The following is a 14,676-nucleotide window of genomic DNA, read 5'->3' on the forward strand; positions in this document are numbered from 1 at the left end:
TTTAAACTTTTGCAGTGATTTATGGCCAAACATGTCCACAGGTTCAAACACGAGGAGGGTAGTCTGACATCTCCCACAGGGCCTGGTTTTCTTTTTTTAATGCCAAGCAGTACCTGCTTGCGCCTGAAATAGAAAAGTGGGGTGATTTCAAGCATCCCTCGTCGCAATTACATTCGTTCATGTCTCTTATAGAGAATGACTAATCCCCCACACTAACGTGAGATGGGGGTTTAGATTCTATTAAAGACAAGGAGGCGATTATTATGCATTACAATCTTTACTCTGAAACCACAGCAGCAAAGAAAAAACTTTTACAAACAAAAAAGTTGTAAACAACAGAACTAAATAGAGTTCAATGGCAATGTATGGGAGCTCCCCAATCCATCATGGAGGACAGGTCATGCCCTGCGGGCGACCAATGAGCAGGGACCCTTCCTCATATAAGTGTATTACTCCAATCCCAACCCCTCTTTCTGTAGCTGTCTTGAACCAGACGTCCACTGCACAGATCAGACGATAAACGATGAAGGCCAATCCAGTGAAGCTCTCGTACCACACACTCCATAACTTGTAACTGCGAGCCACACTCCTGATCAGGACCTTAAACCATAGCTGTAAAAAACAACAAGCAAGAAGGGTGGGTGGTTGGGCAGAACAACAAACCAAAGAATGTTTTCACTTGAACCACCTATGTACATGCATATCACAATTGACATCATATCATATCCAGGGTGGGATAATAATCGCCTTCTTGTCTTTAATAGAATCTAAACCCCCATCTCACGTTAGTGTGGGGGATTAGTCATTCTATGACAAGACAGGAAGCTCATATTATGCAAGTTCAAAGCCCTTGCATCTCATTAGTACAACATGATCCATAATAGAGCCAATATAATGAATAATAAAATAATAGGAAAGGAAACCTTAAATGTTTTCATTAAATAATCAGCTGACCGCAAGAGAATTGCCCAAGACTAGGATGCCCGAAAAACTGTCTTATAAGGCATAGACAAATCCACTGCAAGAAAATAGGAAAATGTGTCAATTCCTGTGTTCCTTACCAGCCACCAAAACCAACTGGTTAAAAGAGGGGAAAACATTGAACAAAGTTCTCCTTTACTAATAGGTTAGGACAAAACTCATCTGAAATAAACACCTCTGTTGTCCAATCAAGCATTTAAAACACTTAAATTCATACCCTTTTTGGGAACCTAGAAAGCAAACCAAAGAAAATAAGCACCTAGCTCTCCTGGAGATAAAGAAAAGAAAAGTACCCCATAGGGGTGAAAGTCTTGTAGGTTCCATCCCATGCATTAAAGGAAGATATTGCATTAGAAATAGGGCATGTCGCAGAACTACACTGGGAACCAAGAGGGAAAGACAAATCTTCAAAAGGTAAAATGGGAGTACATTTTGTAATAGGACAACCCATCCTGAGCAGAGCGGAAAAGCAATAGAATTAACCCACAATTGTCTTCAGACATATATGTATACTAAGGAGGGATGTCTTCTGGAGGCAGAAACAGAATGGAAGACAGGAGCCCCACCTGAGAAGCTAAACCCATCAAAACGCCAACACGGAGACCTTCAGACCTCCCTAACTCTTGCAGAAGGACTCTGCTACATGACAAAAGGCAGATATTAACAAACCTGATCCTTAAGAGAGCAAACTTGGCAAGGAGAAAAAATGTATCTGACATCCAATCGCCACCATTATAGTGATATGTAAACCCCCTTGTAGATATGTCCGGTGTTTGAACCTTGATCCCTCCTCCCTGGCGATAAACCCCCTAGAGGATCAAAACTAACTGAAGGAGGACACCAAAATTCCAAAGTCTTAGCAAGACTCTAAACTGCAAAGAACTAATCACTAAACAGTTAAACTGAAGTTGCACACCAGAATAGGTCCAGCAAATATTTCAGCCAACTTGCAGATCCTTGAAGCTCACAGCACCTTGAGCTGGCACCTTACTGTAAAAACAAACTCTTGTGAAAGAACCCAAAGGACCACCTGCCATGCAGGCGACTATGAGAACTACGTCAGTAACTAAATATAAATATCCCAGCCCTCTGGGAATCGTAGCGGCAGACACCTTCCGATAGTGAATGTATAGACGCTAGAACACATCAATAGAGGGTCATGAGAACGTGGATGGGGAATTAGTATCACTCCCAGACCCCTCTATCCCACCAAAGGATATTGAGTCCTCCCAAAAGAGGAGAAACCTCCCCCACTTATCCAAGGGAAACCTTGCAACCCAGAAGAAAGCTACCCTGAGGACCCCATTAAAGCACCGCTTTACACCCTGAAGAGAAATAAATACACTATAGCACCTCTAACCAACCCCTGACCGTGGACAGGATCAGCTTAACTTCTTGAAATACCAGATATTAGCAGAAAGGAAAGTAACTGACGGGAGGGAAATGCTCAGTGCGAGTCTGCACTGGTCACGCGTCAGAACTCCTTAAAAAAGGAAAACGGAAAACCATCGGGTGTTACCCCCATAGGTGTAATAATATGATGCAATCTCCCCCAAGGATGGCGGGAAGGGAATGAGGGGGAAAGGACTCTGGATAATTATCAATGCCCCGTAAATGTAAGGTTGAGAAAGAAACTGAGACCGCTGTTCCGTCAAACCCTGCGGACTGAATCACTGTATTCATGTGAGGCTGACTCGCCACTAAAGGAATCAGGGAATGAAAAACTAAGCACATTGTCCATAGCAAACCAGTACTTATACAGTACGACGAACCCTCAGGTATATGAGGTGCTTACTTATCGATCTCAGCAGGATAAAAGACAGATTTAGACCTTTCCAAATTTAGGAACCTGCATCAGTAGGGTCAGCACAGATATGAAAACAGCACTCTATTTGGTGCACTATAGAAAAATATATATGCATAAAGAGGTTAAGCAACGCTCATGAGGGTCCAGAAGCCTACTTGTACTCCTCAAGCAGAGGAGAAGTTGCAATATACTATTAGACAGCAAGCTGAACCATAGGCCAAGCTTTGGGAGGAAAACCATGGGGCAGGCGCCATAAAGTTATTACTTCGCAACTCATCTATCAGATACCATCAAGTGTTTCCATCAAGTGTTTCCAAACATTCCATCCAAGTAAAACATGGTTGCTCAAATTGTCATGCAACAAAAACTGAACAGTTACCCTCGAGCTGACCCCGTCTCCACCAAAATCCAATAGAATAATGAATGTCCAATGGAACAAAAGTAGGGGAGAAAAACATGTCCCCACTAAAGAGCCTTAAGCCCTGCAGACCTCACTAGAGACACTCTTTTTTCTCCTCATGTTGAGAGAAAATACTGTAGCTTAATCAGCACGGGTACTGGGTGGAGAAATTGAGGTCGGGGAAGCAAACCTAAGGAAAGGACTGAGTTGTCCTGAACTAACTAAGGTAAAGGGCGACAGAATTTTTAACTAAAAGACGAAGGATAATACCAGAGAGATGGTTAGAGAGGAAGGTACAGCCCATCCATATGGGTCTGTTTACAACCACTTCCACACTCTCTTTTCTTCAAAGTACTTAATAAATAAATAATATATAATATATATAATATATCCAACGAAGAGGGGTTACGCCCTCACAGGGGTCCGAACCCCAGGCCCTTATATAAGCTGATACTCACTGAGCTATCCGGGCCACTGACAATTCTGAAAAACGAAAATGTGCTCCAGTCAACACTTAAACATATTGTTTATCAAAAGCGTACACTGAGCAAGTGCACCTCAACTGCTCACCCCAGCAGGGTGTGGCAACTAATAGTACACGAGGGAGCACCTCGCAGTATAAACCAGGCGAAGCCTGAAACCGACGGTTACTGCACGCCTACCAGAACAAACAATGGCGTCAGCCATATGCAGCACTTAAACAAAGCTGCCGACCTTAAGGGAGTAATGCACTGAGCAAGTGCATCTCCAACTGCTCGCCCGAGCAGGGCGTGATAATCAGCAGTATACGAGGGGGTAACCTCGCATTAGAACTCAGGCAGAGCCTGAAACCGAGCAGGTTATGGTGCATGCCAGTTAAGGTAATTACCCAAGTTGCCGACTTTAAGGGAGGAAACACTGAGCAAGTGTACCTCAAACTGCTCACCCTAGCAGGGCGTGGACCCAGCAGTATATGAGGGGACCCCTCGCAGAAAACACAGGCAACCTTGCCACCGAGCAGGTGACTGCACCTTTCCAGGGAAGATAATGACATCTGCCACCAGCAGCCCCCAAACAAAAGAAAACTGTCAAGTTTAAGGTAGGAAACACTGAGCAAGTGCACCTCCAACTGCTCGCCCGAGCAGGGCGTGATAATCTGCAGTACACGAGGGGTTAACCTCGCAATAGAATTCAGGCTGAACCTGAAACCGAACAGATGGCACCTCAGTGAAGGCAAATCAACTAACTTAAGAAATAAATAAATAAACAATAAAATAAAAACTGCAGAATTGGCAGAGTATGAGGCTCTGCAGTAGGCGAACCAGTGTTAATATAAGTTGAAATATCAATATAAACACAAAATAAAATATCAATTTTTAAATATATATATATACATAAACATTCATATTCAAAAGTAATTAAAATTACATATAATCTTGTTAAAGTGGAAAAATGCAGACTGGGCTGTCTCAAGTGGTCTCGCATAACTAGGGTGAACAGGCAACCCGGATTCCATTTGAGAAACCCCTCTGGGATTTGCATGGTTGGGTGGTATGGAAAATAAAATTGTAATTATTTACCCCAACACATTCCGAATTTAAAAGTTGGAGGATTGGTTCGAACCTGGAACCTTCCAGGTACCAGTGACAACCCCTACCGCCTGTGCTACAGAGACTGGCTTCAAAATAATAGAAAAGAAGGAAACATATAGGACCAAGCACGCCCGCAGCACCTGGCAGTCCCAGGTGTAATTCAAAGAAAAAAAGAGGAGCAAATTAACCATACATACATTTTTTTTTTTTTTTTAAATATCCATGATGTTCTGGACATTGTATTAGAACCCTGGCACCCAGCCTCCCAACACTAAGCACTTAGCTGTTGAGCCACTGGAGGCTGTGTTATTCAAAGGAACACTGCAGCCCACCAAAGGGCTTTGTACACAGGTCGCCAGCAGTGCAGGCCCTGAATAAGCTAATGTAACAAACACGGAGGGCTTAAACAAACAAAATAGAGGCTTGCATGCACTGGCCTTGAAGCTTAGCAGCTTCAGTCCGGCCATAAACCATAAATAAACTCAAGACTGCTCGCCTGCATGCACACCTGCACAAAGCATTAGCTTCTGTTAGCCAATAAATCTTTATTGTTATTGTTATTGTTATTTTGCACTTATATAGCGCCTTATATACCATTGGTATGGTCTGAAGGCGCTGGTAGGTTGAACGCCCTTGGGAACCGAAGTTCAGATCAGTAGAGAGAGAAGGGAGAGTCAAAAGGTGCGTGTGTGCACCGGATATGTGTGCAGCTCGTGCGGTACACTTTACATAAAGAAAGCTTCCATTCAGACCAGTGCGCACGCACGGGATAAAGAAAACAGTACACACTTAAACATAATGCCCAGAGGCAAACCAGCGCGGCGAGCGTTGGAAAGTTAAACAAACATTACTTTAAAATATAAAGGACTAATATATATCTTAAATGTATCACAAAGAAATGCTACAAGCATACAATATTTTCCCCATAATATAACCAATTAAGGTTTAACTTCTACTGACAACATGTAAAACACAAACTGAAAGGAGTGTACTTAACTGTGGTGTCAGCAGCAAAGAAAGAGGGGTTGGGATTGGAGTAATGGATTTATATGGGGAAGGGTCCCTGCTCATTGGTCGCCCGCAGGGCATGACCTGTCCTCCATGATGGATTGGGGAGCTCCCATACATTGCCATTGAACTCTATTTAGTTCTGTTCTTTACAACTTTTTTGTTTGTAAAAGTTTTTTCTTTGCTGCTGTGGTTTCAGAGTAAAGATTGTAATGCATAATATGAGCCTCCTGTCTTGTCATAGAATTCAGCAATTGACTGTCAAAACCCCTCTCACCGAGAAACACCATATCATGTCACATCTTTGTGAGAATAGAGCGACGACTGACACGTGACGTGCCATGAGTGTGCTTAAAGTCAATTCAGCCTGGGAAAGCACTATGTAAATAGTCAATATCAATGTATATCGTATACAGCATATGGAGTAAGACAGGGGCATCTTGACAGAGCGCTTAACCTTTTGTGGCCCAAGGGCGGGTGAATAGAGCCTATTTTCTTTTTGGTGGATGAAAGCCCATTGATTTATATGGATGTGCAATGGGTTTGGTGGGTGAGAGAGCTACTTATGTGGCAAGTGACAAGCGCCATGGGGAGGGGAGAGGGGCGGGGCAGGAGGGGCGGGTTAAACACAGGATTTGGGACGCTTTCTGGAAACATTTAGCTTCTAATGACCGAGTTCACGCAGGTGCTGCGGGAGGAGAAACCCGCCGGCCGCTGAGACGCCCCCCCCCACCCCCCGGCGCTAAGGTAACTGGCGGGTGCGGGCATTGGAAGCTGGGGACTTGAGCAGCTGCTGTGGGCGGATTTACTGCGGGAACTCCTTCCCTTCCTCCACTGCCCCTTCCATGGTGGGCGGGACTGAGAGGAGGCACAGCTACGGATGGTGGGGGGGTGCCCTGAATATAAGGCGCTGGCTGCTTCCTTCGCATTAAAACAAAACTGCGTTTTGTGAATATACGAATGACCAGACCACCTTTTTTTAAACATTTTATCAAACCGGGCTGTGATATTAATTCATTATTTCTGGGCATTCCGTGCACGCTTCTTATGATGCTCATTTCATCTGTCGGCATACTCGCCCATAGCTCTCAACCTTTTTTGTCAGCAAGGCGGGTGAAAACACCCGATTTTCTTTTTGGCGGGTGAGAGGCCCATAGAAGTGAATGGGCGTATGAGGGACTTGGTGGGTGATTCATTTTCTTTCAAGGCGGGTGACACCCGCCAAAAGCGGGTGAGTTGAGAGCTATGCTTGCCATGACAGAAAGTGTGCCGAAAGCGTGAGACAGCTCATGTGTGTGGAAAGAATGAGAAAGCTAATACAGACTTGGACCGTTACACTGAGTTTGCGCTGTCCCCTATCGCGCGCGCTGCACGTATTCAGATATTAAACGTAGAGCGTCCAGGAGGCTCGTGGCAGTCGGCGGCAGAGCACTTGCGCGGGTTTGCGCCTCGCTGCTACGCAGAACCGCCTCCCATTTCTCCCACGCCACGTCCATCTGCATTTACACAATACGCAGGGGCGGGGCTCCACCTCCCTCACCGGGCGATGCCATTCGTTGGCACCCCTCCCAGCCCCCCCGCCCAACAGGACTGTGACGGACGGTGCAGACGTTTTTACCATTTTAAATACAATAATAACCACCTAACGCACCCTTCCTTGGAACCCTTTTCTAGAAGACCCGAGTTTCCTGGCAACCCACAGTTGTTGCTGCAGGATACTTGCTTCTTGCACTGTGCACGAGCTACAAGCGTGTTTTTTTTTTTAAATATAAAAAACTAGACCTGGCATTAGATGCATGCCCTTAGATACGGAATATCCACATCCTAGGCGCTGAAGCAGAAAAAGAAAATGTTTCAAAAAGTCGTTTTTTTTAATACGTGTATTTCCTGATGCAGAAAGCCTCTACTCCGCATTAGACCACCAGCATATCTTCCAGATAAGCTGGTTGCGCTGCTGGGGTGAGCGCTTTGAAAGGTGCTGCGGCACCCAGTATATGTTAAGCAACAGTGAAGGGGGGCAGCCAGTGAAACTGGTCCAATGAGCGATCATTGCATTTCCAAGAGCCTGTCATTGGCTGGATCGTCGAGTGAATAATGGAACACCCTTTACCAGGAAACTTTTTACAAAAGGTTCCACGCTTCCCCAAAACGCCGTGATCCGTTCATCAGTATCAAAGCTACAATTGTGAGTCTCGGTGGCATGGACTGGAGTCTATGACTGGCCAATGGTACACCATGAAAAGAAAATCCAGCTGTGTCGATCCAACCCTGATGGTTGCAGTCTGACATCCAGGCGGGTGCCTCCTTGCCGCTTCTCCCTCCTTTCACGTTCGAGGCTGGCTTGAATTACCCATTTCTCTTGATTGGCCAAGTGAAGGGATTGGACAGTGCCGCTGCTCTACCCAGCTTCTATTGGACCCACTGGTGACTTTAGCTGCGTCCCGTGCTTTTGAAAGGTATGTTCTTCAAAATCTTTCGCCCTCAACCCTTCTCCCCACCTTGCGTTAACTTGTCTCTGGAAAAACATCCTCAGTCGTTTACCCTATTGGCTCCTATTTCTCTTTGTTAGATTGGTTTCACAGGGTTTGTATTTGGTGCTTCTTACAGTGTTTGATTCTCTTACGTGTTTTTTTTTACCGTGTTTTATACTGTATTTTCTAAGTAACCACTTTAGTTTGCAACAACTGTGCTTCCTGTTTAGCTGACCACCATCCATCCATCCATTCATTTATCGTGTTTGCTATTGGCAATCTGGGTCGTGCCAGCCTACCATCACTTTTGAACCCTTACATTTCAAGCTATATCATCTAGTTTTGCAAGCTTCTGATTCCCAATTTCCCCATTTCTGCTCTTGCTCTATTTCACCATCTTTCTTTATTTTCCTCTCTTTATGCTATGCTTTCCAGTATGTCTTACTTTTTTTCTGCTTTGAGACACCTTTAGACAAACCATATTTATCCCGTCTTATTTTCCTGGGAAACGACCCGGTCCTATTTACTTCTTTCTCTGCTGGGTTTGTTGGCTACCAGAGTTTCTCTTTTTGGGCACATTATTGACCTACTGTTGCAGTGTCCCCTCCCCCCCTTAAACCGTATGGGAGATGATGCTTTACATATGTGTGCCGTGCAGCTCAGAGAGCTATGCGCTCCCTGCTGATATGCGTTGACAACCTGCAGATCACAGACTTAACGAATACAGGTGGGACCGAACCAGCCATAATCTTTCTGAGGTTGATACATTGAGTCCAATTCAATCATGTTATGTTATCTTGCATTTGTATAGCGCCTCCTGTCTTGGGTTATGGCGTCAAAGCGCTTTGCCTGTCGTAGGCAAAGGAGAATGATGGAATATGCAGTAGATGGTAGGGAGGAGCAAAGTCGGCATTTCATCATGTTAATTACAGATTTCTGAAATACGCCCTAAAAAAACAACTTATCCCCCAAGCTATTAGATGTGGGGCATTGGCTGTGTCTTAATGCCGCTATAACGTGGTGATTCCCTCATTTGTTTGCGGTGCACACCAGGTGTGCTCGGCATTACATATATGCCATGGATTTAACATGTGCATTATTATATGAATGGTAATCATATTCATGTTGCCGTGTTCTCTCACCTGCAGACACCCACCAGCGATCTGCCCACCCACCTTTGTTATAGTTGAAGCACCCGTGGTAGCTATTGCAACCTCCTCACTTGTGCCGTGAGCCCTAGTCCGTCACCAGACTCCCTTTTTTATCCAGTCCTGCATTTTTAGCCAACATGACTTTGCACGCTGGCAGGGATTGCATTCTAGTTTGAGATTCTAAGACTGCAAAAGCGCTGCTGGCTTGAAAAAATAAACTTAGGACCACATACCGGCATGTAGGGCCCCCATCACACTAGCCAAACAAACTCGCTCACGTGCTACTTGGGTAGAGAACGTTTAGTTCACCTTGGGTCACTTTTTTTTATATCCCTTCTTAATCTACTTGACCACTTGTTCTAATGGCCGTAATATAGATATTAATAAAAGAGAGGGTGGAAAAGACACAATTAACCATCCACTGATTACAGTGCATTTTACATGTTGAATACTGTTGCGTCGAATACTATGTTGGATTTGCAGATTGGACATATATATATATTTTAAATTTTATTTTTGTTGGCAGAGGCATACGAGGAACACACAAAACAGAATAATCATTTACATTCAATGAACCCACATAGTGACACAATAATCTTAAATAATCAATTCACTGGGCATAGAGTCAGGGAGAAAAAAAGACAGAAAAGGAGAAATATAATGCTCCACTACACAGGAATACCGTCCAACAGGCCCACAGATGAACCGCTTTCGGATGCACTCGCATCCTGAATATTAAGGTAACTGTTGAATGCAGTCCAAATGTTCTTGGGGCGGGAGCAAACGGGAAGCATCTCAAGGTATTCCTCATTGCAGTTCCGGGACCAGGTAAGTAAGTTCAATCATTTCTGAAATGTGGGCGGGGTAGGGTTTTTCCAATTTTGAAGTATGCATTTCTTGGCCACCGCACAGCTTATGTTTAGAAATTCAGCCATCCCCTTAGTATTCTTAACCTTCTGCACCCCCAGAGGGTCTGGATCAATAACACTTTCGCTGATCTCCGACAATGTCGTTAATATTTTTTCCCAGAATTTTCCTAGTTTATGGCATGTCCAAAACATATGCAAGTGGTCTGCATTCTCCATTTTACAGCGGGGGCACGTATGTGAGCCAGTATGAGCAAATCTGGAAATCCTGAGGGGGGTGCAATACAGCCTGTTTAACAGCTTAAATTGTATGGCACGGTAACAAAAGTTGAGGGAGACTCTGTTAGTGTGCGAGCACATTTTTCCCCCAAAGGTTATCAGAGATCTCGTCGCCCAGCTCCTCATCCCAGTCGCCCCGCGCCCCAGAGGGTTGGGATGGAGTGTTCATAAGTAGTATCTTATATAGCGTGGATACAATATGGCGGGCACCTCCAGAGTTGACGATGTAAGCGATCGCTGGGGAGTCGGAGGGCTCGTCGAGGAAATTCGGGCCATGCGGCGCCAAAGGCAGCCTGAAGTCTGTAGTATTGCAGAAGTTCAAGGGCCGACCCGGAGTGGCCTGGCTTCAATGTCTGTGGGTTTATGAACTGTCCTTCAGGGTAAAAGTCTGTCTGGGCCATATAGCCCAGATTACTCCAGTGTTGTGAAAGGGCCACATCGTGCGTGGGCTCTAACCCTGGGAACCTCCATGCTGGGAGCCACTTGTAGTAGGGGTGCTGCTCTGCTGTCCGTCTAAAGAGACGGACCCATGCTTGTACTGTGGTGCCAACTGGGTCTATGGGGGATTCTGGTGTGTACTGTTGATGTAAAATTAGTGACATCACATTGATGTTGTCAGCTGCAAGTGCTTCCAGTTTGACATGTGGGCGGGGATGAGGGGTACCCTGGTACCAATGGGAGGCGCATTGGGCCTGCGCTGCCAGCCAGTATAGTGACAAATCGGGAGCAGTGAATCCCCCTCTCTCATATGGAAGGGTAATGTCGGACCATTTTTTTACGCACCGCGCCTGCATGCCACAGAAACTCTGTGCATAGTTTGTGTAATTTCGCAAAGTATGTTCCCCCTGGCCAGATGGGTATGTTGGAGAAGGTGTATAAAAACTTAGGTAGTAATACCATCTTAATAAGGGAGAGCTTCCCAGCAAGTGAAAACGGGAGAGAGCGCCAGCGGGCCATTTTGGTTTCAGCTAGCTGTGCTACTGCCGTGTAGTTGTCGGCGAGGAGAGTGTCTTTGTTAAGGGATACGTTAACCCCCAGGTATGTAATCCCATTGGGAGACCAGCGGAGTGGGTATTCAGTGGCTGGCTGTGGGGTGGAGCTGGTGAGTGGGAAGATCTCAAATTTAGTATAGTTGATTGTGAAACCAGAATGAGTGCCGATTTGTGTGATATCACATAGTATTGGGTCTAAGTGGGCAGATGGGTCCCTTACATACAGTAACACATCATCCGCATAGAGGGATATGATCTCAGGAGTGTCTTTTTAGGTGTATCCCCCGGTGGGAGTGACATGTTCTAATGTGGTCTAGCATGGGCTCTTTCGCTAGGACGAAGAGAATAGGGGAGAATGGGCAGCCCTGACGGGTACCTCTGGAGAGCGGGATCAGAGGCGATGTTAGGGAGTTGACCCGTACCCTGGCCACCGGTGAGGTGTATAGTAATTTGATATAATTGATCATGTTAGGGCCTATGCCCATCGTGTCCAGCACCATCCACATGTATCTCCAGGATACGATGTTGAACGCCTTTTGCGCGTCCAATGTGACTGCCACCGCGTCAGAGCCCTGGTCTATTTGTGACATAACGTTAGGTAACTGCCTAATGTTGTGAGAGGTGGATCTCCCAGTTATGAAGCCTGCCTGATCCTCATGGACCATGTAAGTCATCATTGGGAGAAAGCGGTTCGCTATTACTTTAGTGTCTAGGTTCATTAATGAGAGAAGTCTATAGGACCCGCATTCCTCACTGGGCTTGCCGGGTTTAAGTAACACCGTTATTACGGCTTCATGCAAGGTCTGGGGGAGGATAGACACTCAAAGGGACTCTTCCCATACCTCCAAGAGCTTGGGGGCCAGTATGGCAATGTGTTCCTGGTACAATTCGGCCGTAAGACCATCCGGACCGGGTGCCTTGCCCTTGGGGAGATCGAAGATGGCAATAACTATCTCATCTAGCAGGAGCAGGGCGTCCAGTTGGTCTCTAGTTGCCAGGGAGATACCAGTAGTGGGAATACGAGCAAGGAGATCCCTCATATGTTGTTCGCTATGCTCCGGAGGCTGGGAGTAGTGGTTGGTATAGAACCTGGTGAATACGTCAAGTATCTGCTGGTCAGACCACTGTGTGGCACCCTGTTCATCTTTGATGCAGGTGATTTGGGCCTGGCCCCACTCCCCCCTTGTCAGGGTAGCGAGTGTTCTGCCGGGTTGCTCGCCCTCCCCATACTTCCTCGCAGCCAGTGGGCAGCTGAAGTACTGAACCTCCCTAGTAGCGTGCGTATTGAAGAGCTGGAGTTCTTCACTAATAAGGGCGAGGGTAGAAGGGTCAACCAAGGCATAAATCAGTTTTCAAAAATTGATTAGCAGAGTTTGCTAATTAAATGTTTTTTGATTAGCAAACAGACCCATTTGATTAGCAATTTTGTACTAATATTGTTAATGTCACCAGACGTTATTTGTACCCAAGACATGAAATGAGCAGAAATACAGCAGTTTTGTGTACCGCTGAAATAAGACATTAGTGAGAGGAGTTAGGCCTTGCCAATCCTTTAAATTGCAGCTCGACCTTCAGGTCGGGTGACTTGGTTTACCTATTCAACCTAAGAGAAATGCACTCGACCCATAGGAATGGACGGCAACAAATTTAAAAATGTTACATGTTATTACAAACCCACTCCAGAGGCCAGACATGCCAAGTGAAACTTTTTATTTGATATTTACTGCAAACAAAGTAAATGTTAAATAAAAGTTTCAAACCTCCTTGTAAATGCTACTTGCCCTTCATAAAATCTACTGGTATACGCGAGTGGGCGAAAAGACTTTGCGAGTTATAGATGAGTCTGTAAAATGTAAAAGGTTAGCTGCTTGAATGGACACAAATAAATAGTTATGATAAAAAGGCTCTGAAAACCGTTTGGCCACTTGTCTCCTAGAGGTGGTAATATATAATGCAATCATAAACATAAAGCAAAGCGTGTTCTGGAGGCTAAATTGGTATTGCAGTTGTCTGTAGATGTACAGAGTGGATGGAACTTTGCATAAGCATCTACTTCCATTTGTGTATTCATTATGTAAGAGGCAGGAAAGAGACTAAGTAGAGTGGATTGCGAAGCAGGCAGAGAACTGGGCAAACTAGGTGGAATATTGTAGTTTGTGGCCATCTCACTTTCAGGGTACCTGGTATTAAGCAACAGGGTGATAATATAGAATGCCAAGGAGTATGGTTGAGCACCAGTTGCAAGATGTATGCAACCTGCAGGTTACATAACAAGGTTCGTCATCAAAAGCATTTGATCATGTGATCATGTACATTTTCAAAAGTGTTCACTCGTCAATATGATGCATCTTTCCCAACAAAATGAAATATAGTTGACACTATGACATTTAGATACACTAACTTAAACATTACTTTAAAGCATGGAGATGATGCAGTGTTTTACAGTATTAATACTGTAATTGTGCATCATGTAACAACCTACATTTTAGGAATGGAATTGCATGACTCTATATAAAGTTGGCACATACATCTTTTTGCCAGATAGGTTATCGAAAGCTTAATAAAAGTATGATCCTGATTACTTCTGGATTGCAATTATTTGAAAAAGAAAAATAAATCCCTGCCTAGCACTCCCACACATGTCTTGGGCACTTAAGAGTGGAGGAGATGATTACTGCTGCACCTTCTCTCCATTAGCACTTGAAGTGAACAGAGAAAAGAGGATGAAGCGAGCGCCGAGGTTAACAGAGGAATGCAGGGTGAGCTGTGCTTTTATTGAAGAGGGCCACTTAAATAGCTAACTTTGCTACACAAGTGTCCCTTTGATTAGCAAACCTACAGAATTGCGTAGCGAATTGCTATGCAACGCCGCTTATTTGATGCCTTGTCAGCTGATGTTGTACATTTCTGCTCCAGGTCCCGCAATTTGGTCTTGGAGCGGCTAAGGTCGGCCCTAATGGTCTTCAGTACCCCGGCTTCCTTGCATATGGACATTCATCTAATATAGGCCTTAAAGGCATCCCAGCGCACCCATGATGGTGGTGGCCTGGGGGGTGCTGTGATCGAAGAAGGCCTCTATCTCCGCAAGGATATCGGCCTTAAACACAATGTCGCGCAGTGCAGCGTATTTGAATCGCCAGGAATTGAATG

At 45.1% G+C, this 14,676-nt stretch overlaps 1 protein-coding gene and 1 long non-coding RNA gene across 6 annotated transcripts in view; one reads left to right on the forward strand and one right to left on the reverse strand.

Annotated features, from left to right (window-relative positions):
* Positions 1–258: 258 nt before the first annotated feature.
* LOC138525780 (uncharacterized) overlaps positions 259–14,676 on the reverse strand; it is a 39,220-nt gene continuing 24,802 nt past the window's right edge. Inside the window, exon 2 of the long non-coding RNA XR_011283427.1 lies at positions 259–612. This is a non-coding gene — a long non-coding RNA (uncharacterized lncRNA). The remainder of the gene's footprint in view (positions 613–14,676) is intronic.
* The window catches only part of LOC138525778 (OX-2 membrane glycoprotein-like), a 313,688-nt gene continuing 305,674 nt past the window's right edge, over positions 6,663–14,676 (forward strand). For 2 of the 5 annotated variants that reach the window (XM_069635982.1, XM_069635981.1), the window contains exon 1: positions 6,679–8,223. The gene's annotated coding sequence lies outside the window, so the exon portion shown is untranslated. Of the gene's footprint in view, positions 8,224–14,676 lie in introns of all 5 variants that reach the window. The other 3 variants (XR_011283426.1, XM_069635987.1, XM_069635985.1) reach the window with 3 other exon arrangements.

This window comes from Ambystoma mexicanum, chromosome 7p (assembly GCF_040938575.1).
Source record: "Ambystoma mexicanum isolate Mex_15411 chromosome 7p, UKY_AmexF1_1, whole genome shotgun sequence".
Taxonomy (NCBI): Eukaryota; Metazoa; Chordata; class Amphibia; order Caudata; family Ambystomatidae; genus Ambystoma; species Ambystoma mexicanum.